Here is a 27,986-nt window from a genome sequence, read left to right on the forward strand (position 1 = left end):
GCCCCAGTCCTGAATCCACTCCAAGAACCTGTTTGCCATTTTTTCACCCAGGCTCCTAAGTGCTAACAGATAAAATATACACTTTGCCATGCTGTCACCTCAAAATTTGTCACTTGTTCCTGGTCAACTTCCTATTAGCTGTGCCACCTTCAGAAACTTCGTAACTTCTAGGAGCTTCACTCTTCTCACCTGCCTAATATGGAAGGGGATGGCCATGACACATGGGGTTGCTGTGAGAGTTGAAGGAAATATGTACATTGTAGGTGCTCAATATATGGTCTCCTTTATTATTGCAACAGCCTCTTAGTTCACAAATCAATGCACTATTATTACATGAAATACTTCTTGACCTCTTTGTAGCCTTGTGTGTGTGTGTGTGTGTGTATGTGTGTGTGTGTGTGTGTGACAGGGTCTCACTCTGTCACTCAGGCTGGAGTGCAGTGGTGCAATCTTGGTTCATTGCAGCCTCTCCAACTCCCAGGCTCAGATGATCCTCCTGCCTCAGCCTCCTAAGTAGCTGGGACTACAGGTACATGCCACCATACCCCAGCTAACTTTTTCTCTGGGTAGCTGTGATGGTTAATACTGAGTGTCAACTTGATTGGATTGAAGGATGCAAAGTATTGATCCTGGGTGTGTCTGTGAGGGTGTTGCCAAAAAAGATTAACATTTGAGTCAGTGGGCTGGGAAAGGCAGACTCACCCTTAATCTGGGTGGGCACCTTTAATCAGCTACCAGCATGGCTAGAATATAAAGCAGACAGAAAAACATGAGAAGACTAGACTGGCCTAGCCTCCCAGCCTACATCTTTCTCCCGTGCTGGATGCTTCCTGCCCTCGAACATCAGACTCCAGGTTCTTCAGTTTTGGGACTCGGACTGGCTTTCCTTGCTCCTCAGCTTGCAGATGGCCTACTGTGGGACATTGTGATTATGTGAGTTAATACTTAATAAACTCAGTTCTGTCCCTCTAGAGAACCCTGACTAATACAGTAGCTTTTGACAATGCTGACCACACTCTACTTTCTGAAACCCTCTCCTCTCTTACCATTTTTAGTCTCTGGCTTCTCTATTCCACCAACATCTCTGATTGCCTTTTCTCTCTTACCCCATAAGTGTTGTTGCTCCCTGGTTTGGATCTTTTGCTTACCTCTTTTGGTGTCTGACTTCACTCTACAGACTAGAGGTTAGGTCTTTGGTTTCTAGATTTCTTTTGAGTTCTGAGCTTCACCTCATCTTATCTCTGCAAACAGAAACCCCAGATAGCTGCTCATTCCTGCTCCAACTCTTGCTTCTGTTTCAGGGCCCAGTGTCTCAGCATAGACTTAGAACATGGTGCTACTTTCTTCCTCTCCCAAGAAGTCATGTGAGTCACTGTGTTAACTTTAAAAAAAAAATCGTAATTTCAAATTTACAGAAGAGTTGCAAGAATAGTTAAAAGAATTCCCTATATCCTTTACTCAGATCCACTAATTGTTAACATTTTACCACGTTTACTTTCTCTCTCACCTCTTTTTTTTCTGAACCATTTTCTGAACGCTTTGAAGGTACCTCAGTTTATATTTCCTAAGAACAAGAATATTGTCTTACATAACCACAGTGCAATGATCAAATTCAGGAATTTTAACATCAATGCTGTGATATTGTTATCTAACATAAAGTCCATATTTAAATGTTGCCAGTTGCTCCATTGTCCTTTACAGCCCTTTTCCTCCTCCTCATCTGGGATCCAGTCCAGGATCATGCATCACATTGAGCTGTCATGTCTCTTTAACCAGGAACAGTTCCTCAGCTGCTCTTTGTCTTTCAAGACAGTCACATTTTTGAAGAATATGAACCAACCGGTTTGTAGAATTTCTATCATTTTGGGTTTGCCTGTTGTTTTTTTCATGATTAGAGTCAGATAATTTGGGGTAGGAAAACCAATAAAGGATGTTGTGTCCTTCCGGGTGCCTCACATCAGGACGCACGTGCTGCCAATTTGTCCCATTCATTGATAACTTGGATCACTTGTCTAGATGGTTGCCACCAGATTTCTGCATTGTAAGGCTATCATTTTTCCCGCTGTAATTAGTAAGTAACCTGGGGGAAGATAGTTGGAGGCTCAGGCTCAAGTCTCCTGTTCTTCCTCAAACTTCCACCAAGTAGTTTTGGCACTTATTGATGATTCCTGACTGAATTGATTTTTTCTATGGTGTCAGCAAAAACGGTGAATTTATGACACTATCATTTCTTTCTTTTTTTTTTTTTTTTTCGAGACGGAGTTTCACTTTGTCACCCAGGCTGGAGTGCAATGGCGTGATCTCGGCTCACTGCAACCTCCGCCCCTCAGGTTCAAGCAATTCTCCTGCCTCAGCCTCCCGGGTAGCTGGGACTACAGGTGTGTGTGCCACCACGCCCTGCTAATTTTTGTAGTTTTATTAGAGATGGGATTTCACCATGTTGGCCAGGTTGATCCTGAACCCCTGACCTCAGGTGATCCGCCTGCATTGGCTTCCCAAAGTGCTGGGATTATAGGCATGAACTACTGCGCCTGGCCCCTATCATTTCTTCTAATGTGACTTACCATTTTCTTATGTTCTAACCTGTATATATAAACCAACAAAAATGCAATTTCAAAATTTATATGCTAACAATAATAAAAATAACAGTAGCTTCTATATGTTGGCCCATGGGCTTGTCCTGCCTGACTAGACACAACATTATAGAGGTGCAATGTTGCAAGGAACATTTTCAAAGACTTTGAAAAAAACATTTTCAAAGACTTTGAAAGTGTGGCTGATGCAAGCTTGTGCTGTCATTTCAGTCTTTAAGAGTCGGCTTAGGGCTTGTTTGCAACTGACATTCTCATGTGTTATGGCTGTGATTTTAAAAGAGAATAGAGATGCATGTATGTAAACCACATTCATGTTCAGTTCATACTAGATCTTTAACATTAATTTTGATCACAAATATTATTCAGTTCTCATAATCTGGCAGAGAAATGTCTGTCATTAGTTCTGTGGGGCTACAACAAAGGCTTGAGGTGTGGAGGAATCAGGCAGAGGCAAATCCTTTTCAGGTTCCTGCTAGATAACAGATGTTTGCATTATAAAGGAAAACTAAACACAACTGGAATAATTGGGCACAGCATTCAGAACTGTCACTTATGCAACTGCACCATAGGAGGAAGGCCTCTGCTCTTCCTCTGAGAATCAAGAGGTGGCCTCAAAATTGCGAGCTTGGCCAAGCGTGGTGGCTCACGCTTGTAATCCCAGCACTTTGGGAGGCTGAGGCAGACAGACCACCTGAGGTCAGGAGTTCGAGACCAGCCTGAGCAACATGGAGAAACCCTGTCTCTACTAAAAATACAAAATTAGCCGGGCATGGTGGTGCACACCTGTAATCCCAACTACTCGGGAAGCTGAGGCAGGAGAATCACTTGAACCTGGGAGGTGGAGGTTGCAGTGAGCCGAGGTTGCAACATTGCACTCCAGCCTGGGCAAAAAGAGTGAAATTCCATCTAAAAAAAAAAAAAAAATTGCGAGATTGATTTTGGTCAGGTGCCTACGTTTCCGTAAGCCTTAAACAAACATCGCCCATTCTACTGGTCAAACACACCTTCCTAACACTAGCGTGAGAGGAATGAAAAGGTAGAGCGCTTCAAGGGTGTCTGGCCCTCTTCCATTTTCTACCTGGAAAAAATGTCTTCATCCACATACTGCTGTTTGTTATAACAACTGTGCCCTGTATTATCTGAGTCTCGAGGCCAGTGCTAACACAGCTGCATACCTGAACAATGACTCACCCCTAAAGTCATTTTCAAGACACCCTGACCATGAGTTTGTTATGGAAATAAAGAAAAAGTTTATGATTTCAGTGAGACTTGTCCTCCAAAGAGGCAGAGTCCTCAATACGTAATAATAATTCATAGAAATTTCTCTTGTGTTTTTTTAGGGTGGAGCAGCAGATGATCTTTTTAAAGTGTTTTTAATTGTTAAACTTTTGGGAACACATCCATTTATGTGGTTCAAATATCAAAAGAATATGAAAAATACATTCCCATTCGACTGATTGCCCTCACTCTCTTGGGATAATGCTTTTTATTAGTTTCTTGTTTAACCTCCGATATATATGCAAAAACAAATATATAGTTGTAATGTCCCCTCCTCTTACACAGTTGGTGTTATAAATCATCTTCCTAATATAATATTCTTAAACTTAACATTATTATTAAAAGAATAATGCATATTTATTTATTTCAAATAAATCAAACAGTATAGAATGGACTGAAAGAGAAAGGGAAAGTTCCTCTAACTTTCAACTCATTTTCCAGAGATAGCTACTGTGAACAGTTTTATGTGAATCATTCCAGATGTTTTCTAATAATAGTGTTAGTGGCAAGAGCTGCTTGTGAAAGTTTTTGGAAAATTGAGAGCCGGTTGTTAAACGAAGTCACTATTAAGTGATATAAACTTACAATAAAATAAATTATATGAAAAGTAAAGGTAATAAATGCTTAAAATGCATCACTGCCTAATTATTTTACACATGTTACTATTACTATGCTCTTAGGGTTACTTACATCTACTCTATCTGTCTGGTGGAAATACTATAAAATGCTGGCTGCAGGCATCTCTTCCCAACTCCTCTTGAGGACTTTACACCTCTACTGATGCTATGGTTTAAATGTTTGTCCCCTCTAAAACTCATGTTGAAACTTAATCCCCAATGTGACAGAATTGAGAGGAGGGGCCATTAATAATTGATTGAATCATGAGGGCCCTACCCCCAAGAATGGACTAATTCATTCACAGATTAATGAATTAATGGGTTGTGATGGGAGAGGACTGGTGGCTTTATAAGAAGAGGAAGAGAGACCTCAGCTAGCATGTTCAGCCCCCTTGCCATGTGATGCCCTGTACCGCCTCGGGACTCTGCAGAGAGTCGCCACTGACAAGAAGGCCCTCACCCCAGATGTGGCCCTTCGACCTGGGACCAGCTTCCATAACTGTAAGAAATAAATTCTGTCTGGGCATGGTAGCTCATGCCTGTAATCCCAGTGCTTTGGGAGGAAAAGGTGGGACGATTACTTGAGGCTAGGAGTTGGACACCAGCCTAAGCAACACAGCAAGAACCCGTTTCTTAAAAAAAAAAAAAAAAAAAAATTTTAATTAGCTGGGCATGATGGCATGCACCAGTGGTCCTAGGTACTCAGGAGGCTGAGCCCAGGAGTTTGAGGATGCAGTGAGCTATCATGCACCACTGCATTCCAGCCTGAGTGACAGAGAGAGACCCTGTATCTAAGGAATAATAATAGCAAATAAATAGAAAAAAAAATCCTTTTCTCTATAAATTATCCAGTTTCAAGTATTCTGTCATAAGCCACAGAAAATGGGCTAAGACAATTGACATAGAATATAAAATATAACCCCCCAAAATGACTCAAAAATAAGAAATGTAAAGGTGCAACTAAAACGCCAATACAATACTTTCAAATTTAAAGAAAATCAGCATTACAGTAAATGGCATTGCTTAGTCAGGAAAAAACCTGGCTAACTCTCATGGACGTACAAATGCCCTTTTCCTTTTTTTATTCAAATACCCAAGTAGACAAGACCTGTCTTCCCTCATCCTGGAAAGCCTCCTCTTTCATTTGACAAATATTCTATGTAGATGCTCTCTCCTCTAGGAGAGAGAGATTAATCTCCCCAACATTCACACTTGAGGGCGGGCTAGATTTAGTGACTTACTGACAAAAATCCTTATATGGAACCAGAAGGGAAAAACAGTAATATTATAGTAGAGAAACTTGGCAAACGCCCCTTTAACTAACTGATGAAGACTAACATCACGAGTCATGCGGACATCATGTACCCTCCAATATGTTGTGATGAGAAGGGCACTTCACCGACTCCAAAAATCCATATCCCCAGTGTACAAGAGGAAAAGTTTCCTCAATGCTCCTAGGGCTCATGGCTGGGTCTGAAATAAAACTGACAAAGACAGATTAACAGGAAAAAACTTACACATTTACTTAATCAAAGTTTTACGTGACACGAGAGCCTTCAGAAACAAAGAGCCAAAGACTCAGGGAAAGCTTTCCATTTCATGCTTAGGTTCAACAAAGAATGGACAGCCATGCAGCAATGTGATTGGACAAAAGGGTATCATCTAATGGTAACAGACTAAGGTGGGAAACCCAGTAAGGCCTCTCTATTCCAATTCTTCTTGGTCTGTCTGTGTAGCTTTCCTTCCCCCTGAGTATGGAGCAGGACTCCTCTGGAGTGAGGGTCTTATGACCTACAGTCAGACAAGGTAGGTCAGAGACTTTCTTTATGGTCAGCTCCTACACAGAAAGGCAAAGATATTTAATACTTCTAGGCTCTGTGGCTTGATTTGAGGAACAGGAGTTCTAGTTTCTATGGCTTCCTTTGGGGGAGAAAGAGGAACAGGAGAAAGAAGGGTGGGAGAAGGTCAGAGAGAGATCTTGTTTCTGAGGCCCTGTCAATCTCCTTCAGTTCAAAGTATTCATCGTGACAAGGCACCATATTTTGGGGTATTGTGTTCTGAGCTCTGACATCAGTCTAATGGGGAAAACATCAGGCAAACCCAAATTGAGGGACATTCTACAATATACCTTACTGGTACTGCTGAAAATTGTCAAGGTCATGAAAAGACAAAAAAAAAAAAAAAAAAACTCACAGAGAAGACCAAGGAGACATGACAACTAAATGCAATGTGCTATTCCATGAACAGCAAGAACAGAACAGAGAGAAAAAAGAAGTATTTAAAGAAGATATTTAACAGAAAAACTTATGAAATTGGAATAAAGTCTTGAGTTTTGTTAATAATTTCATACTTTTTTTTTTTTGAGACATGGTCTTACTCTGTTGCCCAGACTGTAGTGCAGTGGCACAATCTTTGCTCACCACAACCTCCACCTCCCAGGATCAAGCGATTCTCCTGCCTCAGCCTCCTGAGTAGCTGGGACTACAGGCATGCACCACCATGCCCAGCTAATTTTTGTACTTTTAGTAGAGACAGGGTTTCACCATGTTGGCCAGGCTGGTCTTGAACTCCTGACCTGAAACGATGCACCTTCCTCGACCTCCCAAAGTGTTGGGATTACAGGCATGAGCCAATGAGCCCAGCCAACAATTTTGTACTATGGTTAATTTCTTGGTTGTGACAAGTATAACATGCCGTAAGAGTTTAACAATGGAGAAATTGGATGAGGAATAAATGGGAACTCTGTTCTATTTACAAATTTTCTGTAAATATAATATTATTCCAAAATAAAGTTTATTTCATAAAGCTAAACAACAAAAAGATAACATCTTTTTATTGGATATCAAGTATTCAACATAAATTTGTTTTTTATAATTCAATACTCTTCATGTACTGTTCTTGTGCAAACCAACCGTTAACGTGGTAAAGCCCTGTTTTCTATTTGTAACAGGATATGACAGGTTGTTTAGTGTATAATGCAGCTAAAATCAAGACTATAGGTTTGACAAGGGCTTGTTAATTCTGTTTGATTCCATATTTATAGTCTCAGTCCTAGCTTTGTCTAGAGAGACCTTGTGCAAATGTATGCTGTTTGAATCAGAGTGGGTAAATGCTCTCTGTCCTCTCCTCCCCAGCCTCCCAGAAAATAACTGAAAGCACATGTTCTCTTGAAGGAGAGCCAGCAGTGCTATCTTTTTGTATGAAGACTTGCTTGATTATAATTAAAACTTTCATTTGACTATTAAAAGTAAAGAACAGCTATAAATTAAGGTAGCAATATTAAAACCTCTGGAGGTAAGTCTAAAAAGCCTCTCTGTAATTAGAGAACTACAAAACTTAAGGAACACTAATTCTTTTCGGTGTCAAGGTCTCATTTTGCCAGGAAGCTGGTAGTTTGTAAATTGCAGCTCTTCCAGGGCTGAGGACAAATTTTGATTCTTGCTTATAGCTGTTACCTGAAATTTTTTGCCCTTTATGTACTGGGCTATGAATTAGAAGACTGATTTCTTATCCTGATTGAATATGTGAGGATCTGGGTGGCCTAGGTTATGTCATGACCCCTGTAGATTAGAGTTTCCAAATTTGTCTAGTTAGATGTTGGGCTATTAACCTTCTTTGGCTCTTCCAGTTCAAAAGAGTTGAAGTTTTTATTGTAATAATGAAAATAATACTTCCTAACACCACTTCTCCTTAAAAATAGAAGGCATTAGTTAACCTTGGGCAGTGGATTTGGTTAGTAATAGTTTGTATATTCTTCCCTGCACTTTACCTTTCCAAATGCATGTGTGTATATCTAAATATAAATGTATGTGTGTATACATATATATATACATACACATCATACATGTGAACACATATATAGTCATTTCACTTTAATATGATGAAAAATAAAATAAAAATTTGTATTTGAAACCACAATAAGGACATATACCAATAGATTTCTTATTAAGTCTTACTAAGTTAAACTAGGGAATTGTGGTCTGATGGGCCTTATCCTTCACTTTAAGGAGAATTTTGCCAGGACAATCTGAAAAGTCTAAATTGGCCTTGAGTTCATTCCCTGTCTTTTTCCATTTGACAGTCTTAATATTTGTACTTTCTCTTTATAGATCTTACTCCTTAGTTTTTATCTCTTTTTTTTCTCCACTGGATTAAAACAAACAATGAGCTTTAAAAAGAACACTTCTTCTGGTAGATATCTCCAGAGAGCTTATATTTACTTTAAACTGAATTCTTGCCAGACCGCCCAAGTGGATACTCCTGATTTTTCATTATCCATCAACATATTACACCATAATGGATACAATGGCATACAAATTGTGTAGCCAAGCACCAAGCAAAGCTTTGACAGTCCACTAGGACAACACAAAATTGTGAGAATATTTTTCTGTTTAGTTCTAGAAAAATGGTCCACATCTTTCTCTCTTTCTCTCTCTCCCTCTTTCTTTCCTTTCTCTTCTTTTTGATGTTTGTACAAGGCAATATTATACATATAGTAATTTAACACCTAAGAATTTGGACTCTGAGAAATGGGACTGACACTTGCCATGTTTCCCATTGGCTAAGGAGATATCTTTCCTAAGAATATGCAAACACTGGTAATCCAATCCTTTACGTCTTTTAAAGCTACGCTTGTTTGTTTTATAACATAATGCCAGCAGGACGTTAAGGTCAGCTATATCAGAGATTAAACTGTATATTTACACTCAAAGCAATAGATGAGGACATGGAAAAACCAGACATATGAGTTTGTCCATGATTATCTTAAGTTGGCAGTGATCTGAATATGGCTGGGTCACTTGATTATCTTGGTTGATTGCCATCAATCATATTTAAGGATTCTGCCATCACATGGGCCATTTTTCATAATACTGACTTGTGTATGTTAAAGAGTATAAAGGAGCCAGGCCTGATAGAGCATGCCTGTAGTCTCAGCTGCTTGGGAGGCTGAGGTAGGAGGATTGCTTGAGTCCAGGAGATTGAGACCAGCCTAGGCAACATAGTAAGGCCCTGTCTCTAAAAAAAAATCAATTAATTAAATTATTAAAAAATAGTGTAAAGGACTCTGGTAATTTTAATAGACTACCTGGATCTTCAGTTGTAAGAACCACAAGGCATATTTCAGTTTCTTGAGTTTATTGTGCAGAATGAAATGCACATGTAGAACCAGTTCCATTAGCAAAAGTCAAATCAGTCTCCTCTTTGAAGATGTAGCATGATTTGTGGACCTGATCATTATAAGGGCATCTTTTGCTAATTTAATACATATCTATATACCTACTGCTATTTTGTATCCATAACATTTTTTATTCCATAAAGAGAAATACCTTCTACAATGATTAAGTCATTAACTCTGATAGCATCTCATTATAAATCAGGAGTCAGCAGTCTCCGGCCCAAGAGCACAAAACGGTTAGCTACCTGTTTTTCTACAACCTGAGAGCTGAGAACAGTATTTACATTTTTAAAGGACTGGAAAACAAATAGAAAGAAGAATACTATTTCTTGGCATGTAGAAATTATATGACATTCTCCTACCATTTGATCCAGCAACCCCATTATTGGGTATATGCCCAAAGGAATATAAATCATTCTATTATAAAGGCACATGAGCGCATATGTTCACTGCAGCACTATTCACAATATCAAAAATGTGGACTCAACCTAAATGTCCATCAATGGTAGACTGGATAAAGAAAATGTGGTACATATACACCACGGAATACTATGCAGCCATAGAAAAGAACGAGATCATGTCCTTTGTAGGGACATGGATGGAGCTGGAAGCCATTATTCTTAGCAAACTAATGCAGTAACAAAAAACCAAGTACCGTGTGTTCTGACTTATAAGTGGGAGCTAAATGATGAGAACACATGGACACATAGAGGGGAACAACACACACTGGGGCCTATTGAAGTGTGGAGGATGGGAGGAGGGAGAGGATCTGGAAAAATCATTATTGGGCACTAGGTTAGTACCTGGGTGACAAAATAATCTGTATGACAAACCCCCGAGACACAAGTTCATCTATATAACAAACCTGCCCATGTAGCCCTGAACTTAAAAATTTTAAAAAAAAAGCATATGAAGTTCTCATTTGAGCATCCGTAAGTAAAGCTTTCTTGGCCCACAGCTGTACTCATTCATTTACAGTTTATCTGCAGCTGCTTTCCTCTTAAAATGGCAAAGTTGAGTAGCTGCCTCCAAAGAGAAAATATTTACTATATGGCCCACTTCAGAAAGTTCGCTGCCCCCGGTATCAACAAAGTGGTTTTCAGAAGGAACCCTGAGGAGCAGCATGGAATGTGTAGACACGTAAAAATTATGACAATGGACTGACATGGATTTACAAGCATAACTTCTCACAGGATGTAATTCCTAGTGGAACACCTTACATGGGCAGAAAAAACAAAAATCTGGAGGAAAAAAAACAAAGATGGAAAACCTGAACTTTGTGAATGTTTGGAGAGTAGAGCATGAAGACTGAAGGCATATTGTACATATTGCCAAGATGTGCCCTTTCTCCATAGCACACTTTCCTTCTCAAAGTGGAGCTGGGCAGTCCAGAGGTAAACACTAACCCTGTGCTGATTGACTGATGTATGATGGACATATAACTGTGATTCTAGTCTGAGTAGGAAGTGATGAGAATGGCCTTTGAATGTCTAGTATCTGAAAGCAAACACACATTAGGGGTCCCGTGAGAAGGCTGAGTATCTATCCCTCCATCAATGGCCCCTTAGAAATACTATGGTCACGCTTTCAAAAAGCTTGCCTCCACCTTTGATTTTATAGATATTTTAGTCCATTTGGAAGGGGATAACTAAGATTTAAGTTTCAATACTTGTTGTGACCCCTCCATCAGGGAAGAGATTGTCAGTAGCAGAAGAGGGATGTGGCTAAGAACAACGGTCATCCTTTCTCATTTCCTGAGTGTGTGTGTGTGTTGTGTGTCTCATGTTTTATTTTGGGATATTCTCTTGATATGGTAGTTCATGTGCATAATTTATAAATATGTAATACATTTTGGTATATATTTGTGTATTCACACTTTTTATGGATACTTCTATTTGTGTTATCAGTTTACACGTGTCTTGACTTAATTTTCTATTCCTGCATAACAAATTAGCACACATTTAGTGGCTTCAAAAAACACATTTGTTATTTCATTGTTTCTTCCATTAGAAGTCTGGAAATGGCTTAGCTGGATCCTTAGCTCGGGGTCACACATGGCTGAAATCAAGGTGTCAGCCTGGGCTGGATTCTTATCTGGAAGCTTGGCGTCATCTTCCAAGCTCAAGTGGTTGTTGGCAGAATTCTTTTTCTTGAAGTTGTACAACTAGTGATGACTTGCATCTTCAAGGTCAGCAGGAGAGAGTCTCTGTGATTCAGAGAAGGCCTAAGCCCTCTTTTAAAGAATGTCCAACTGATTAAGTAAGCCCACCCTGGATAATTTTCCATTTGATTCCTTAAAGATGACTGATTTGGGACCTTAATCACATTTGTAAAACTCCTTCAATTTTGCCATAAAACGTAACATAATCAGGGAGTGACATCGATCACCTTTGTCAAATAACATAACCTAAGAATCATGGTGTAACACCACAGGGCTGAGATTATAGGCACCTGTTGAGCAAGACAAGAGTCAGAGAAATCCAACTTTAGATCTTAGCTCTCCCACTTTCTAGCCATGTAGTTGCACAAGTGACTTAACCTCTCCATGCCTCAGTACTTTCAACTGTAAACTGGAGATCATTCTAGCAACATGCTAGCATTCTAACACCTACCAGTTTGGGCTGGCTTCGGAATTAAGATTATACTTACAAGAGGTCTAACACTGTGGCTGACAAATAGCAAGTGGTCAATAGGCATCAGATATTTCATTAGATATTCATTTCCATGCATACATATATTTTATTCATAAAACAGAAAAATAATATGAACCGGAATACATGTCACTGGATCTTCAAGAAAGCAAGACAAAAAAGGCGAAATCAGAATGCAAATTGTCTGATTTCATATTACTTTTGTGGTAAGAACAAGCTAGTTCAATAAATGGCACTTTAACACAAAGTGAGATACTGTAAAAGCATGTGCATTCAATAACTCTCAGTTGAATTTAAATCTGGACAGAAGTACTTGCTTCTAAATTGTTAGCGGATTCATTGACTTGATTATTTTCCTAGGCTCAAATCATTTATTTAACCAAATTCTTCCTTTCCCTTTAGTGTTACCCACAGAAGTATTTTCACATAACAAACATTGGTTTGCCCAGGCGGCCCCTCCCTTCTTCCCCACTCTAAGATAAAGTCTGTTAATATGAAACCAATAAAGTCAACGTGGAAGGACACTTGCGAAAGATCTTGATAAAGTACTGTGTAGCAAATGGACAAATATGAATAACAAATCCAGGACCTGCAGTTTCTGTACTAAAAAGCAGTTCTGATCCACCTCCTAGTTTCAAGTTAAAAGCCTGCACTAAGCTCTTTTTCTATGAAAGGGAGGAGGCAAAAACAAACACAAACCCCCCAAACAAGAAATCCCTCCCCAAAACACTGCTCTAAATTTGCTCATGTCCTTGGAAGTAAAAAGAAATAATTTCCCCTGATTACAGATTTCCTGATATGCAGAGAATGCCCAACCCCAAGTTGCCTCGTGCTCACAACAATGGGGCAGACAGAAATGCACACAGAGCAGGCTTTTGTCCTCTTGGTTATTGTCATCTTATTCCCCAGAATGGCTTCTTGCCTGGTGATGGGCAGAGGGCCTGATTGCTGAGAAACTCTCTTCAGAGGGACTGGTGTGTGGCTGTGGGTGGTGTTTGGGGACACCGGGAAAGGAAAATTCCTGGGAGCAGGGGCTGTACAGTAGCTGCAGTAACTCGGTTGCCCTGGAATTCCTGAAAAGGCTGGGGCTTTGGGCTTTCTTCTATTTCTATCAGAGTGAATAAAAGAGCTAGTTATTCTAAAGCTTTATGGAAAAGGCAAGATAAAGAGTGGGGAGAGAGGGTGAGAGAGAGAGAACTGCATCAACATACAGCAACATTCTGAGTCTCATTGACAAGTATTGGCAAACTATCCTAAGTGACATATCCAGATGTGGCTCAATTTCTCATAGAAATTTTTTTAGAGGGCAGTAGGAACCAAGAGACTATGGGGTAGGTAGATCATGTCTTGCCTTGCCTCAGGATCTCTGTATATAATCTATTTTTATCATTAAATAATAATAGAAAATAGAATCGTAGAGGCAACCATCCAGAAGTTTCCAAACATCCAAGTGTTTGACATTATGGAAATATATAGATACAGACTTTCTGGGCTTTACATGGGCTTGTTATCTATCCTTATTTTTATTTATTTGTTTGTTTATATGTATTTACATGGAGAGGGTGGGATAGGTGCACCATGAACCGACTTAATTCATTCAACACTCATTTATGAATCATCTATTGTGTGTAGGATACTGTGAATGTCACACAAACGAAACACAGAAGGCCTCTGGCTTTATTTGCAATCCTATCCCAGAGACTATAAAGCTTGGAAGAAGCATCATTCAAAGCCATATTGACATCCATCCACATCACTCAGCTTCTGGAAAAGTGGGTCAAAAATATTCAATGAGTTACCCAATTCTCGAAGAGAACAAGAGTGAGATAGAATTCGTTGGTAATTCAATAGATTTAGTTAACTCGATTTCCAGTTTACCAGCAGCCAAACCAAAGGCTTCTAAAAGGAGTAAGTCAGCTCTCTGACCTACTGTGATCATTTCTGTGTCTTTTGGAGGAAAAAACAACCAGCCCAACTGCTCTTAGGAAGGAAAACTACAACCCGCCAGTCAGATGCAGATTTCACCTCTGAACCAAGTGTTTGGTTTCACCTACACACTTCCTGCCGGGTGCTTCGCTCATTCAACGTTCAACAGCTGTATCTTTCCCAATTTGATTCATCTCACTTTCTTTTTGGTCATCAGTGGCAAAACAGTATAAAATACCTTTATTACTATCTGACGCTCCGCATTATACCCAAGATTTATCTTTTTAAAAGCCAAGAGACCATTGCATTTATCAAAAGGAGAGTAGTGGGTGCCACTGGGGGCTCATATTGCCAGTGGATATTGTGAATTACATTGAGAAAATCTGAGAGCAAATGTCTTCTGATATCAACTTCTCATATTTGATTACCACTATTTCATGAGTGCCTTTTATTTTCCTTCTAAACATTTGTGGCATTTTTTTTTTATAAGCAACAGCCAACCTAATATATATTATTTGTGCCACGTGCAGTATTATTGCTAAGACACTCCATGTGGGTTCTAGTGCAATTTTAGTCTTATATTTCTGAGTTGTTGGAGCCATTTAAGTAGCTTGCCCATGGGGGGAATCCTTAAAACAGCTCTGAATACCTTAGAGAGGTACATTTTAAGTAAGGCTGCATCATCATTTTGGCTATGAGAGTTCCTGGGATGTGGGGGAAAGGATGTTAAATCAAAACCCTCACATTATTTAAATGTTTTCATGAAGGGTATAATCAAGTGTGCCTCTTGATTCTATTTGAAGATGTGCCAAGCGGCAGGGGCCCTCTTGACAAAAGCGGCCAGGAAGTGACTTTTTACTCCCCAGCGACAGCATTTTCAAATTGCTCTTTTCTGCTCAATAAAGGCTAAAAAGGAAGTGAAACTTTTGTCGTATTCTGCACTGCTGATGTTTTCCAGACGAGCAGAAATGCCTGCCTGTATTTCCTTCTAAGGACTGGCTAAGAAAGGGTGGAAAATAGCAGGCAAGAAATGTATCTCTTTGAGTGTCTGTTCTTTGGTTTGGCTATGAAGTAAAACCTAAAAACGACATTGAATTTGGCATTGGAAACTGCAGTGCCATTGTTGCTTAGGGACTGGCTTAACAAGCCCACAGTATTCTAGAAGCATATGCCCGTCCCAGGAGCCGACTCAGCCATTTCTCAAATATGAAGAGGACTGGGCCGTGCAGTCCTGTTTCCTCTTTCTGATCTTTGTAGCAGTTACAAGCTGAACAGAAACATGCAAATAAAAATCGAGAACCCTAAAGAGTAAGAAAACCATTTCCAGAAAGACTGATAATAAATTTCAAGCCATCAGCTCAAATATCACTGATTTAAGTGCATTTGTTCCAGCTCTTTTATAGAATGTGAGGTTAAATACACAAACTTGTTATTAGAGTTCTCCCTGTACTAATTCCTGCATGTGATTCTTTTAAAAAGAAAAATAAAATAGAATGATTTTTTAAAATCTCATCTAGAATGAGAAAACATAAAGTGCTTTTGGCTTTCCTTTCCCTGATTTTGCAGGGCTTTTTTTCCCCTTTTAAAGATGTTTAAATTTAAGCCAGGTGTGAGCTCTGAGAGAGATCGAAGCTGCATTTTATTTACCTTTGTAGCTCAGACAACAAGAAATGGTAGCGTTAGTATTTGTGGAATGAGTCTTCACCTGACTTATCCTGAAGGGATGCGTCTTCTACTTAGGATAATGTTAGATTTGAATTTTACAAGATCCTGAGTCAGTAGTCTGTCGTCCAGGCTGCAGTGCAGTGGCACAATCATGGCTCACTGCAGCCTTGACCTCCCAGGCTCAAGTGATCCTCCTACCTCAGCCTCCCAAGCAGCTGGGACTATACGTGTGCACCACCATGCTCGGCTAGTTTTTACATTTTTTGTAGAGACTAGTTCTCACTACGTTGCTCAGACTGATCTGGAACCCCCGGCTTCAAGTGACCCTCTCACCTCAGCCTCCCAAAGCGCTGGGATTACAGGTATGAGCCACTGCACCCCACCATTATCATTATTTTAGAGTGTACTCCTACATATAGATATAAAGCTAAGTGTAAAACAGCCTCACACAGGTCCTTCAGGAGGTATCCAGAAGAAGGCATTGTTATCATAGGAGATGACAGCTCCATGCCTGTTACTTCCCCTGAAGACCTTCCAGTGGCACAAGCTGTGGAGGTGGAAGACAGTGAGATTGACAATCCTGAGCCTGTGTAGGCCTAGGCTAATGTCTGTGTTTGTGTAAAAACACACACAAAAATAAAATAAAAAGTTTGAAAATAGAAAAAAGCTTACAGAATAAGGATATAAAGAAAGAAAACATTTCTGTACAGCTGTACAATGTATATTTTAAGCTATTATTACAAAAGAGTCAAAAAGCTAAAAAAATTTGAAGGTGTATAAAGTAAAAACATTACAGTAAGCTAAGGTTAATTTATTATTGAAGAAAGAAAAATATTGTTAACATAAATTTAATGTAGCCTAAGTGTACAGTGTTTATAAAGTCTACTGTAGTATACAGTTATGCCCTGCGCCTTCACATTCACTCACCACTCACTGACTCACCCAGAGCAACTTCCAGTTTTGCAAGCTCCATTTGTGGTAAGTGCCCTATACAGGTGAACCATTTTTTATCTTTTATACCATATATTTATTATACTATTTCTATGTTTAGATATACAAATTCTCACCATTGTATTACAGTTGCCTACAGTATTCAGTACAGGAATGTGCTGTACAGGTTTGTAGCCTAGGAGCAATAGGTTATACCATCTAGCCTAGGTGTTCAGGAGGCTATACCAACTAGGTGTGTGTAAGTACCTCTGTGATCGAACAATGATGAAATCACCAAACGATGCATTGCTCAGAACATAGCCCCATTGTTAAGTGATGTGTGACTATACTTACACTACTGGGATTACATTTGGGAGAAGTAAGGTCTTCCTTTCTCTTTTTATGAGTTGGAAGGTGTATTGAGAAAATCTGCCTTCAGCTGCTATAGTGGTGAGGTGGCGGTAGTTCTCTCTTGCTTCCTGTTAATCATTTACATTTATATGGCCTATTATAACAAAACATTTCAAAGAACCTCATAAACGTGAGGATTGATTCAATTAAACTGTACTTCTGGTCTCTGGGATGAATATGACAATGTTTTGTTCATCTCAGAACTGGAAAATTAAGGCCCAGAAGTTGTAAAGATATTTCTCATTCCAAATTCTGCATATATATATATATATATATATATATATATATATATAATGTGAATAAATAATTCAAGAGAGTGGCGAAAAATCATATTTTTTTCTCCTTTGAGCTGGAAACAAAAACCCTTTGTACAGATTTTGATGATTCTTACTTCCTCCAAACCTTAGCTTTATTCATATGTTCTGCAAACTAAACCACCATTATGAAACCAACTGAAACTGTGATCAGAGTAGGCCGTAAATAAATTAACTAAAGAATTAAAATCCTCCTGGTCAGGGATTAAGCCTTTTATGATCTTTCTCCTCTATGAAAATCCCTTAATCTCTCCTCCTCTGAATTTTCCATTTATATTGCTTATATCAATGGTTCTTAATTTTAAAAACGTGAGCCCTCTTCTTGTACTCTGAATTTTTATGTCCTCCCAAAAGATATCATAATTATTTTTTAGAAATTACAAATGTATCTAATAGGAAAATTAAGGAATGGCATTCATGTGATTTTTTTTTTTCTTTTCTTTTGAGGCAGAGTCTTGCTCTGTTGCCCAGGCTGGAATACAGTGTTGCGATCTCAGCTCACTGCAATCTCCGTCCCCCAAGTTCAAGCGGTTCTCCTGCCTCAGCCTCCTGAGCAGCTGGGATTATAGGCACCTGCCACCACGCCCAGGTGATTTTTGTATTTTTATTAGAGACAGGGTTTCACAATGTTGGCCAGGATGGCCTCGAACTCTTGATCTTAAGTGATCCACCTGCCTCGGCCACCCAAAGTGCTGGGATTACAGGCGTGAGCCATCGTGCCTGGCTGGGAAAAATACATTTTTGATATTGAATATCTTAATCCCTGTTATAACTCTGTAAATCCTGGGGAGTCTGAGATGCACAAGCAAAAATCTCTGGCTTATTTCAGTCAGCCATTTGGGGGCTTATTTGCTTTGTTTTCTAATTGCTTCTCAACATTTAGTTTGAGAGGATAGAAATTAGACCATTTTTTTTCATCTCTTATAGGACTGGCCACACAGTAGTGCTTCAGAAACTAGTTGCTCAATTATTGCTTGGTCCATTCTCTTGATTTTCTTTTGCCTGGGAGGAGACACTGACCTTTCAACCAAATATTTGGGTGCTGCAATTTTTTTTTTTTTTTTTTGAGATGGAGTCTCGCTCTATTGCCCAGGCTAGAGTACAGTGGCGTGATCTTGGCTCACCACAACCTCCGCCTACTGGGTTCAAGCAATTCTCCTGCCTCAGCCTCCCGAGTAGCTGGGACTACAGGTGTGTGCCACTATGCCCGACTATTTTTTTGTATTTTTAGTAGAGACGGGGTTTCACCATGCTGGCCAGGCTGGTCTTGAACTCCTGACCTTGTGATCCACCCGACTCAGCCTCCCAAAGTGCTGGGATTACAGGCTTGAGCCACCACGCCCAGCCGCAGGCTGTTGCAATTTTTTTTTTTTTTTTTTTTTTTTGAGACGGAGTCTCGCTCTGTTGCCCAGGCTGGAGTGCAGTGGCGCGATCTCAGCTCACTGCAAACTCCGACTCCCAGGTTCAAGTAATTCTCTTGCCTCAGCCTTCTGAGTAGCTGGGATTACAGGCGCCCGCCACCACGCCCAGCTAATTTTTGTATTTTTAGTAGAGACAGGGTTTCACCATGTTGGTCAGGCTGATCTTGAACCCCTGACCTCGTGATCCACCCACCTCGGCCTCCAAAAGTGCTGGGATTACAGGCATGAGCTATCATGCCCGGCTGCAATATTTTAAATATATTTTAGTATAAAGTGAAGGGCCTCTGACGTCCATCTAGTAAGAATCTGGACACATATTCATAGACTGACAGTTTCAATCTTTGCAGACTTTGTCCTTTGAAGCTTGCTTTGCTTTCTCTTTTCACACCTTTGTAGCATCTTTCAGTTCTCTGCTGCTCCAGAGAGGAACATTATGGCCTCTTGATTGGCTGGATAAAGGGTCCAGCCCTGACCCATTGGCTGCTAGAAGGGCCAGGGGCAAAAAGATGACCCCATTAACCACCTTTTCCACCTGTACTTCAGTCTTACTTGCAAATTGTTTTTTTCTCATGTCTTTTCATCATAGTCTTTACAATCATCTTGTCAACAAGTTATTGTAAAAATTGTTGAAAAGGATCTATTAATTCTCAGCACAGAGGCTGTCCTTTGGATTTCTTTGTGACTATTGCTTTGGTCTTACATGTGGCTGATATCAGCTTGTTTTGAAAATCCAAACACTAGTCCACATTTTCACCTAGTAAAGTCATTGATGCCTTCTTCGTGGCCAGTTATAAGGAGCTTTTTCATCTAATTCATGATGACCCAGGAAACTTACCTCCATGACAAAAATGTTCCTGGAACTCAGCTTCCCAACCTCATCTCTACTTCAGTTCTTTAGGTTGCCAGATGTTGAAGATAAATCACTTTAACTGTGGTTGCATAGAATTGGTTGGGAATCACATGAGTTTCTTCATGTAAAAACTATCAAGACCTCTGCTTTGGGTCTAGATCCTGGTTTATGCTGCCTTCTTCAAAACTAATGGGAGATGCCAGGACTTGCTGTTAGCTCCATTTTTTTTTTTAATTGCATGATTCTCTGACTTTGCTGAGGAGTTGTAGATCCAAGTTCAAACATACATTGGTAACTACACCCAAATGCAGCCAAGATACAAGGGTCTACATGTGATACAGGGTCTAATTAGTCATGTGACTTTGGACAGGTCATTCTCTCTGGCTTAGATTTTCTCATTTGTAAAATGATGTATTAAATTGGGGCAAAAGTAATTGCAGTTTTTGCCATTAAAAGTAATGAATTTGGTTCTTCCTAATAATTGAATTAGGTTCTTTCCAGGCCCTTTTCTGGTTCTTTCCATTTCTAAAGGTCTATGATGAATAGGCCAACCATGTCATCATGGGTTCCAGCACAGCACCCTAGAGCCCCACACCTCATTCCTGGCAGGCACGCACATCTCCAAATAGGGCTCCTTAGTTTTTAAAGAAGGGAAAATGGATAAGGAGAACTGAAACCCACATACTTTCAGTTCTGACTTTGTGAGTTTTGAATTTAAATGCTTTCTCATATGAAACAGTGAGTGGGCAGAAGCATTCTACAAGAAGAGAGCCCTGAAGTTAGATGAGCAATGAGCAATCCCTTTCTGTTGGTGACTCTCTTTTGAAACAAAACGCATCACTGCTCAAAGCTCAACTGCCAAAAAAAAGAAAGAAAGAGAGAGAGAGAGGGAGAGAGAGAGAGAAAGAGAGAGAGAAAGAAAGAAGAAAGAAAGAGAAAGAAAGAAAGAAAAAAAAGAAAGAAAGAAATAAAGAAAAAGAAAGAAAGAAAAAGAAAAGCTAAGGGTAAGGAGAAAAAAGAAAGAGAGAGAACCCACCACCCTGTGCGAGCAGCACAGCTGAACAAAGGGAAATAGAAGGTAGTGGCATGTGAATCCACGTGGCCCTTTGCCAACCCACTTGCCTCTCACGCTGCCACACTTGCATATATCAGGGTAATTTCTGGGATGGAGGTTTTTACTGAGCACTTGTTGGCAGAGAGATTTTCTCCCAGTCTCATGACGTTCACAAAAAGCTAGTACTGAGAGGAAAAAACTGCTGGGACTTACGTGTAATAGCATCTTCCAAGCAGCTCTATAAGATGACTAACATTTCAGCTGGACATGAGACAACTTGGCACCAGAAATGGTGGATGATGGTGCACCACCACTGCTTCAAGCAGCCCACTATCGAGGCAAGGGGGTCTGAGCACATTGCCTGCAAATAATATGTTTGCAACTTTTCAATTCATTTGAGTCCTGACTTTAAAAAAAGCGTGCCAGGCAAATGATCATCTGCATGACTTTTCAGAAGGTTTTGCTCTGCTAGCCCTTAAATGATATGTGAAAACAAATCAGGGAGTTGGGGCCATCTGAAATGTAGCTTGAGAGGGTAAGAGAAGACGGAGAGACATGCTAAGGGTTTAAATAGGAGGAACCAATGAGGAAAAGCATATGACACTATTATAGTGGAATTTTGCCTTTTTTGGCCATTCCTGTATTTCCATAGTTGTAACCATTTGTTACAAGCTATTCCTCTGATTTTTTTTTTTTTTTTTTTGCATCTTATAAAAGTGAGGAGTCTATAAAAGACAACATTTTGTAGGCCTGCAGCCTTTGTATCTAGTTTTTGGAAATAAGTTGTCACTTATCTGCCTATGAATGCCTTCTCCCAGCTTTCCTCGAATTTTCTGGGGGATGAGGAAAAATTAGTTTCCTTTTAAAATACAGAACCCCTGGAGAACATTTGTTTCTCAGAGAATGATAAACAAGGAAAGGGGATGTGATGCATACAACAAATTTAAAAACATTATCAGGCTGGATGCAGTGGCTCATGAAGCTTGCATTTTAGTGCAAAAAAAACAAATAAATATATAATATGGCAAGTGTATTGCTAAGCATTTTAGAGAAAAGTGAAATAGGTTAAAAGGATTAGAGAAGAAATGGGAGGGTGGGGGGTCCATGCTATGTTGTAGGTCATGATTGTAAAGATCATTAAGTCTAGTCTCCATTCTCCCTCTGTGCAGATGAAGAAACTGAGGCACTAAAGGAAGAGATGACTGCCCAGGGTCCCCCAGCTGGCTAGGCGCCCACTGGGAATGAAACCCAGCTCTCCTGACCCAAGACAAGCCCTCTTTTCTCTCATCTCGACACCCGCACTTGGAAATGGGTTGCTGCAGTAGGAATTTGAAGTCTAGCATTTTTTCCCTTTGCAATCAACTGATACTGATTTTCTTATGAGCACAAAATGAATTGTCCAACACCATTCGCGTATCAGCTTGTGGCAGCAGTAATAGTCACTAACATTTAGAAAGGGGTGGCATGGAAGTCACCTAGAGTTGACTCCCTACTGTGTGGTCAGTTCATGAGCATCTGCCCTGTGCTCAGCACCTTTCACCCTGATGTGACAAATTCAGGATGCATCTCCAACTTTAATATGTACATGAGTCACCTGGGAATCTTGTTAAAGTGCGGATTCTGATTCGAGAGGTCTAGGTGGGACCTGAGACTCTAATAAGCTCCCAGGTGATGCTGGGGTTGCCAGTTCACAGACCACATTTTGGGTATTGAAAGTCTAGGTACCTCTGCTAGTTTGCTGAATGCAACTGAGAAAGAAACCTCAGGGTTAACGCTTGCATTTTTCTGTCTTCATTTCTCCATTGTCCTACTCCCCTCCCTTGGAAGGCTCCAGCTTAGAAAAAGAAAACATTATGAAACAGCAGTGCCAAACCTGAATTACAACGTTAGACATGTAATTATCTGGGCAAAAGCCAGATGTCTCAGACTAGGGTTTAGTACAGCTTGCTGCCAGGGCTGGGTAAAGTTCCTAGATTGAAGACACAGTTGAGACTACATGACATATGCAAGAGAAAAGGAGTACCTGTGCCTGAAACTCTGGGAGGTGAGAAGTGGACAAGGGTTACTGCTGCATAAATAATTGCGGAAGCTTCTCCTTCCCCACCAGATTGCAAACTGAGATGTTTGCATGTTAATCTTGGCCACAGGGGTGACTCGGTCTGTGTCTGCAAATGAAAGGTTTCATCCTTGGCTGTGAAATAAAAATAGCAAATAGCATGTGGCATGCAGGGGCTTTTCCTCTATAAGGGGCTGTCACTGTCCACTGTTTAAAGCCTCTGCTTGAGCCATCTTCGAGGAAGGAGGGCTGTGAATGAGTGGGGGCAGATTGCAGAGCCAGTTCGTAGACAGCAGAGATGCTCCAGGGAAAACTTCCCTTCTCTTGCTATTTACATTTGCACATACTTACCAGTTTGCCAGAATTTCTTGGTGTCAACAACCTTGACTGAGACTGCGCCACGTGAATGTATCTCCTGGGGACTCAGAAGATAGCTCAGGAGGGAAAGGCAAGGCCCCTGCACTGTGATCTGACTGAGCTTAGGAGAACTGGGCTCCCCAAGTCTTTTTGCAAACTCAGTTTCTTCTCAGAGGAAAATGGTAACAGTGATAATAAGAAAAAAATAAAACCGTATCTCTAAAGTGGACAAAGGCTCTAACAGTTCCCATTACTCTTCTGGAGGGAAAACCAGTTCCAGTGGGCCTAGGGTTCCGCAGCTATGTAGGGCTTCTTGACAACTGAAGACTTTAGACCATTTGGTTTGTATTCAGTAGGACCAGGTGGAAGATATGAGGACGGGATGGTGAATGGGAGGTAAATATCTGACTTTAGATTTCTAGGCATTTGCCAAAATATTCCTTCTCCAGTCAAGACTTGTTGCCATCGGTGAAAATGGTTAGTCACCTTGTAACAGTTGTGATCTTCCTAAATGTGCTCAGCAAAGGCAAATGGAATGTTCTGGATTACCAACCAATGGCCCAGAAGGTTGTACATCACACTGGGAATTGTTGCTGGTCTCTTTTGTTCGAAGTTGAACTAGAGAGGTGGCAAGCAGAGGTGGAACACTCTCATCAGTTACTAGAAAGATTTCCCACCACTCAGATAAGCCATAAACCATCTGAGGGAAAGAAAGATTAATTCCCTCGGCCAATATCAGGTCTAGCTCGATAATAACCTCCCAGTCTTGGAGATGGGAATAGGGAAGGCAAATGCCCTCTTCTTCAACAAGTCTCAGAGCTTACTGTAGTGTCTCAAGGATAAGGCTCCTATGACCCAAGAGCTGCTGGGCAACCTGTGTGAGTCTCAGCAGAGTCGAGGGTTTGGAGGACTGCCTGGGGCAACCCAGCTGTCACTGGCTGGCCCAGGGTTTCTGTATGAGGCCATGATCTTGGCTTGGCAAACAGCAAGGGAGATTCCAGGAAAACAAAGAAAAAAAAATTCTTTTCACTTTTAATTCAAGTGGCCCTTCTTGCTGCCACTTTGAATGGCTAAGACATTTGTACTTTTTTTTTTCTTTTTTTTTGAGAAGGTGTCTCACTCTGTCGCCTAGGCTGGAGTGCAGTAGCACATTCTCGGCTCACTGCAAGCTCCGCCTCCCGGGTTCACGCCATTCTGCCTCAGCCTCCCCAGCAGCTGAGACTACAGGCACCCGCCACCATGCCTGGCTAATTTTTTTGTATTTTTAGTAGAGACAGGGTTTCACTGTGTTAGCCAGGATGGTCTCCATCCCCTGACCTCGTGATCCGCCCGCCTCGGCCTCCCAAAGTGCTGGGATTACACGCGTGAGCCACCGCGCCCGGCCGGCGACATTTGTACTTTTTGGTGGCCCCCACTTCCAGATGTGGAGTATATAAGTGGATGCCCACTGATGGGGCCACTCTGTAGCTCTCCGGAGTGAGCCAACCCCAGGATATTGGAGGAGCAGGGAGGGGCAGAGAAAAGCTTAATTCATTTTTCTTATTGTACGACTCATCTTAACACATTGCAATTTCTTTCAAGCAAAATAGCAAGCCTTTTTTGTTTGAATAAACATTTTACTTTGGGATAATTTTAAATTTGCAGAAAAGTGGCAAAGATAGTACAAAGAATTGCCATATACCCAGCTTCTGCCAATGGTAACATCTTACATTTCCACTGTACATTTGTCAAAACTAAGAAACTGACACAGGTTCTATTACCTAAACTCCAGACTTAATTTCAGTTTTGCCAGTTTTCTATTTAATGTGCTTTTTCTATTCCAAGAGACAATCCAGGGGACCATATTGCATTGAGTAACATGCTCTTTTCTAACAAATCTCTGCTTGAGCTAATCTAGCTGATCTTTTAACCAACCTTACTGAGCACCTGTTCTGTACAGGGCCCTGGCTAAGCCAAGTGGGAGGGATAAATAAGTCCTGACATAGTTCGCTGTCTACTTGGAGAAGCTGATGCATAAATAACACTGTAAGATGCATGTAATCAGAGTGGTTTGCAAACTGTGCCCCAAGATTGTGGAGGACAGGCATAGTTCTCTCCATCTGGGGCCTCCCTGGGGCCACATTTGCTATGAGTCCAGGAGAATCAGAAGTGCATTCCTAGGTAGGGAAGTGAGCTGGAGAGGGAAATCTGGGAAGGCGATACAGAGTTCCACCCAATTTGACTTTGATAGGAAAGGGAAAGTACTGCAGGGTACTGAGCTGACTATTTAAGATGTGGACACTTAGAACTAGGAAATGCCCTGGTTTCTAAAAACAATGAAGAGAAGTAGTCTAATACTGGGAAAACTGTGTGAGCGTGTTAGTTGGGGGGGCTTTTCAACTGGGGCTCATTAGGAAGAAACCCCAGCGATCTTTCTTTCACTATGTGGCAGCTAGTTGAACTATTTGATTTTACAGCAAAGAACTCACAAAAAGAGGGCCTTTTTTCCCAGGTTGAAAGCACAAGAAAATACCAAAAACTTGAATCATGCCAGCATCCAGGTAGAAAATCATTCATATCATTTGCCGGTTGTTAATTTTGTTGGTGGCGATCACCTATGCTCTTTCCTCACCCTAGGGGTGCTGACCATCATCTTAGGAGAGGCTTGACTTGTAGAGCGAGGACTCATTTCCCCCACCCAAGCCAAACAGGTGCAGGGGAATGGAGCAGTTTGACACCAGCCGCAGCTCTGTCCTAGGAGAAGATCATGATGTGACTTGGGGAGAAAGACTGAACACAAAGCTCAAAGCAGTGCTCTCTAAAAGCAGGTTGTCCCTTGATGTCTGAAGAAATGACAATGTTGACCTATAGGCTTCTAGGTAGGGTTCCAAAAATGTACTCTCAGGGTCCATCTTCCATACTCAAAGCTTAACTTCAGTTCCCCCACAGAGATTTGCTTTCTCGACGCAAAGAAGGCCAAGGTGTAGGATCCATGCTCTTCTAATGTGGTCTTCTACAAAATTCTCAATGGGCCCACACTCCCCAGCAATCCCAGACTTATGAGTCCATATTCCAGCTGTTTAGCTCAAGGGCTAACAAGGCAGGTGGGTTTCACTTAAAGGCAAAAGAAGAGGACGAGAGTCCTGGGGGTAGCTCCCCACAGGTGAGGGCTGGCGGTTGAGAAGGCAGGAGAAAGTGTCACTTTCATGGCTGACGGGAATCCAGTATGACTTCAATAGCTGAATGAGGCTGGGCGCAGTGGCTCGTGCCTGTAACCCCAACCCTTTGGGAGGCCGAGGCAAGAGGACCATTTGAGCCCAGGAGTTCAAAACCAGCCTGGGTAATGTAGTGAGACTTCATCTTTACAAAAATTAATGAGAATAATAATAATAACAACTTGAGTGAGCCTTCATCTTTCTGAGCCTCAGATTTTCCATCTGTAGATGAGAATCTTATCGCCTGCCCTGCCTATCTTGCAAGGTTCTAGTAAGAATTCGAAAAACAAATGAATGCAGAATACATTGCCTGGTATAATAATACTCAATAAACGGCAGCTATTGTTCATGTTACTTCATGTGTAATAAAAAAGTTATTTCTTGTAATTGAATTCCTAGTAAATATGAGAGTCTCCTTGCAGTAAAGAAGAGAACAAACTTTATGCTACTAGAAAAAATATGTGGCTATTTGCCTATTGTGGTGGAGAGAATTATCACTCTCCAATTCAGGACAGGGTCCATGTCCTGTACGTCACATGGGAGAGGGGAATTTAGGTGGCAGATGGAATTAAGGTTGCTAAGCAGATGACTTTAAAATAGGGTGACTATCCTGAAGTTTTGGGATGGACCTAATGTAATCACGAGAGTCCTTAAAAGCGAAAAAGGAAGATGGGACTATGCAAGGGAGGACCAGCGGGACGGCAGCCTGAGAAGGACTTGGCCGGGCACTGCTGGCTTTGAAGATAGAGGGAGGGAGTCCTAAGCCAAGGAATGTAGAAACCTCTAGAAGCTGGAGAAGGCAAAGAAATGGATTCTCACCAAGAGCCTACAGACAGGAATGCAGTCCCGCCGACACCTTGCTCTTAGTCTAGTAAGATTCATGTCAGACTTCCGATCTACAAAACTGTAAGATAAAAAGCATGTATGGGTTGGGTGCAGTGGCTCATGCCTGTAATCTCTGCACTGTGGGAGGCCAAGGTGGGCAGATCACCAGAGGTCGGGAGTTCAAGACCAGCCTGACAAACATGGTGAAACACCGTCTCTACTAAAAATGCAAAATTAGCCGAGCTTGGTGGCGCATGCCTGTAGTCCCAGCTACTTGGGAGGCTGAGGCAGGAGAATTGCTTGAACCCGGAAGGCGGAGGTTGCAGCGAGCCGAGATCACGCCACTGCACTCCAGCCTCGGCAACAAGAGCGAAACTCTGTCTCAAAAAAAAAAAAAAGAAAGAAACATGTGTGGTCATGGACACAAACAAGGGAACAATAGACACTGGGGCCTACTTGAGAGTGGAGGGTGCGGGGGAGTGAGGATTGAAAAACTACCTATGGCTACTATGCTGATTACCTGGATGACAAAATAATCTGCACACCAAACCCCTGCAACATGTAGTTTATCTATAGGACAAACCTGCACATGTATCCCTGAACCTAAAATAAAAGTTTAAAAAACGTGTGTGTTGTTTTAAGCCACTTTGTTTGTGATCATTGGTTA

At 41.0% G+C, this 27,986-nt stretch overlaps 1 long non-coding RNA gene across 1 annotated transcript; it reads left to right on the forward strand.

Annotated features, from left to right (window-relative positions):
• The first annotated feature begins 550 nt into the window (after window positions 1-550).
• LOC129025385 (uncharacterized) lies at window positions 551-23,690 on the forward strand. Its single transcript, XR_008497211.2, has 3 exons — window positions 551-933; window positions 18,014-18,151; window positions 22,057-23,690. It is a non-coding gene; the product is annotated as an uncharacterized LOC129025385 (long non-coding RNA).
• Window positions 23,691-27,986: the final 4,296 nt, after the last annotated feature.

Source organism: Pongo pygmaeus, chromosome X (genome assembly GCF_028885625.2).
Source record: "Pongo pygmaeus isolate AG05252 chromosome X, NHGRI_mPonPyg2-v2.0_pri, whole genome shotgun sequence".
Taxonomy (NCBI): domain Eukaryota; kingdom Metazoa; phylum Chordata; class Mammalia; order Primates; family Hominidae; genus Pongo; species Pongo pygmaeus.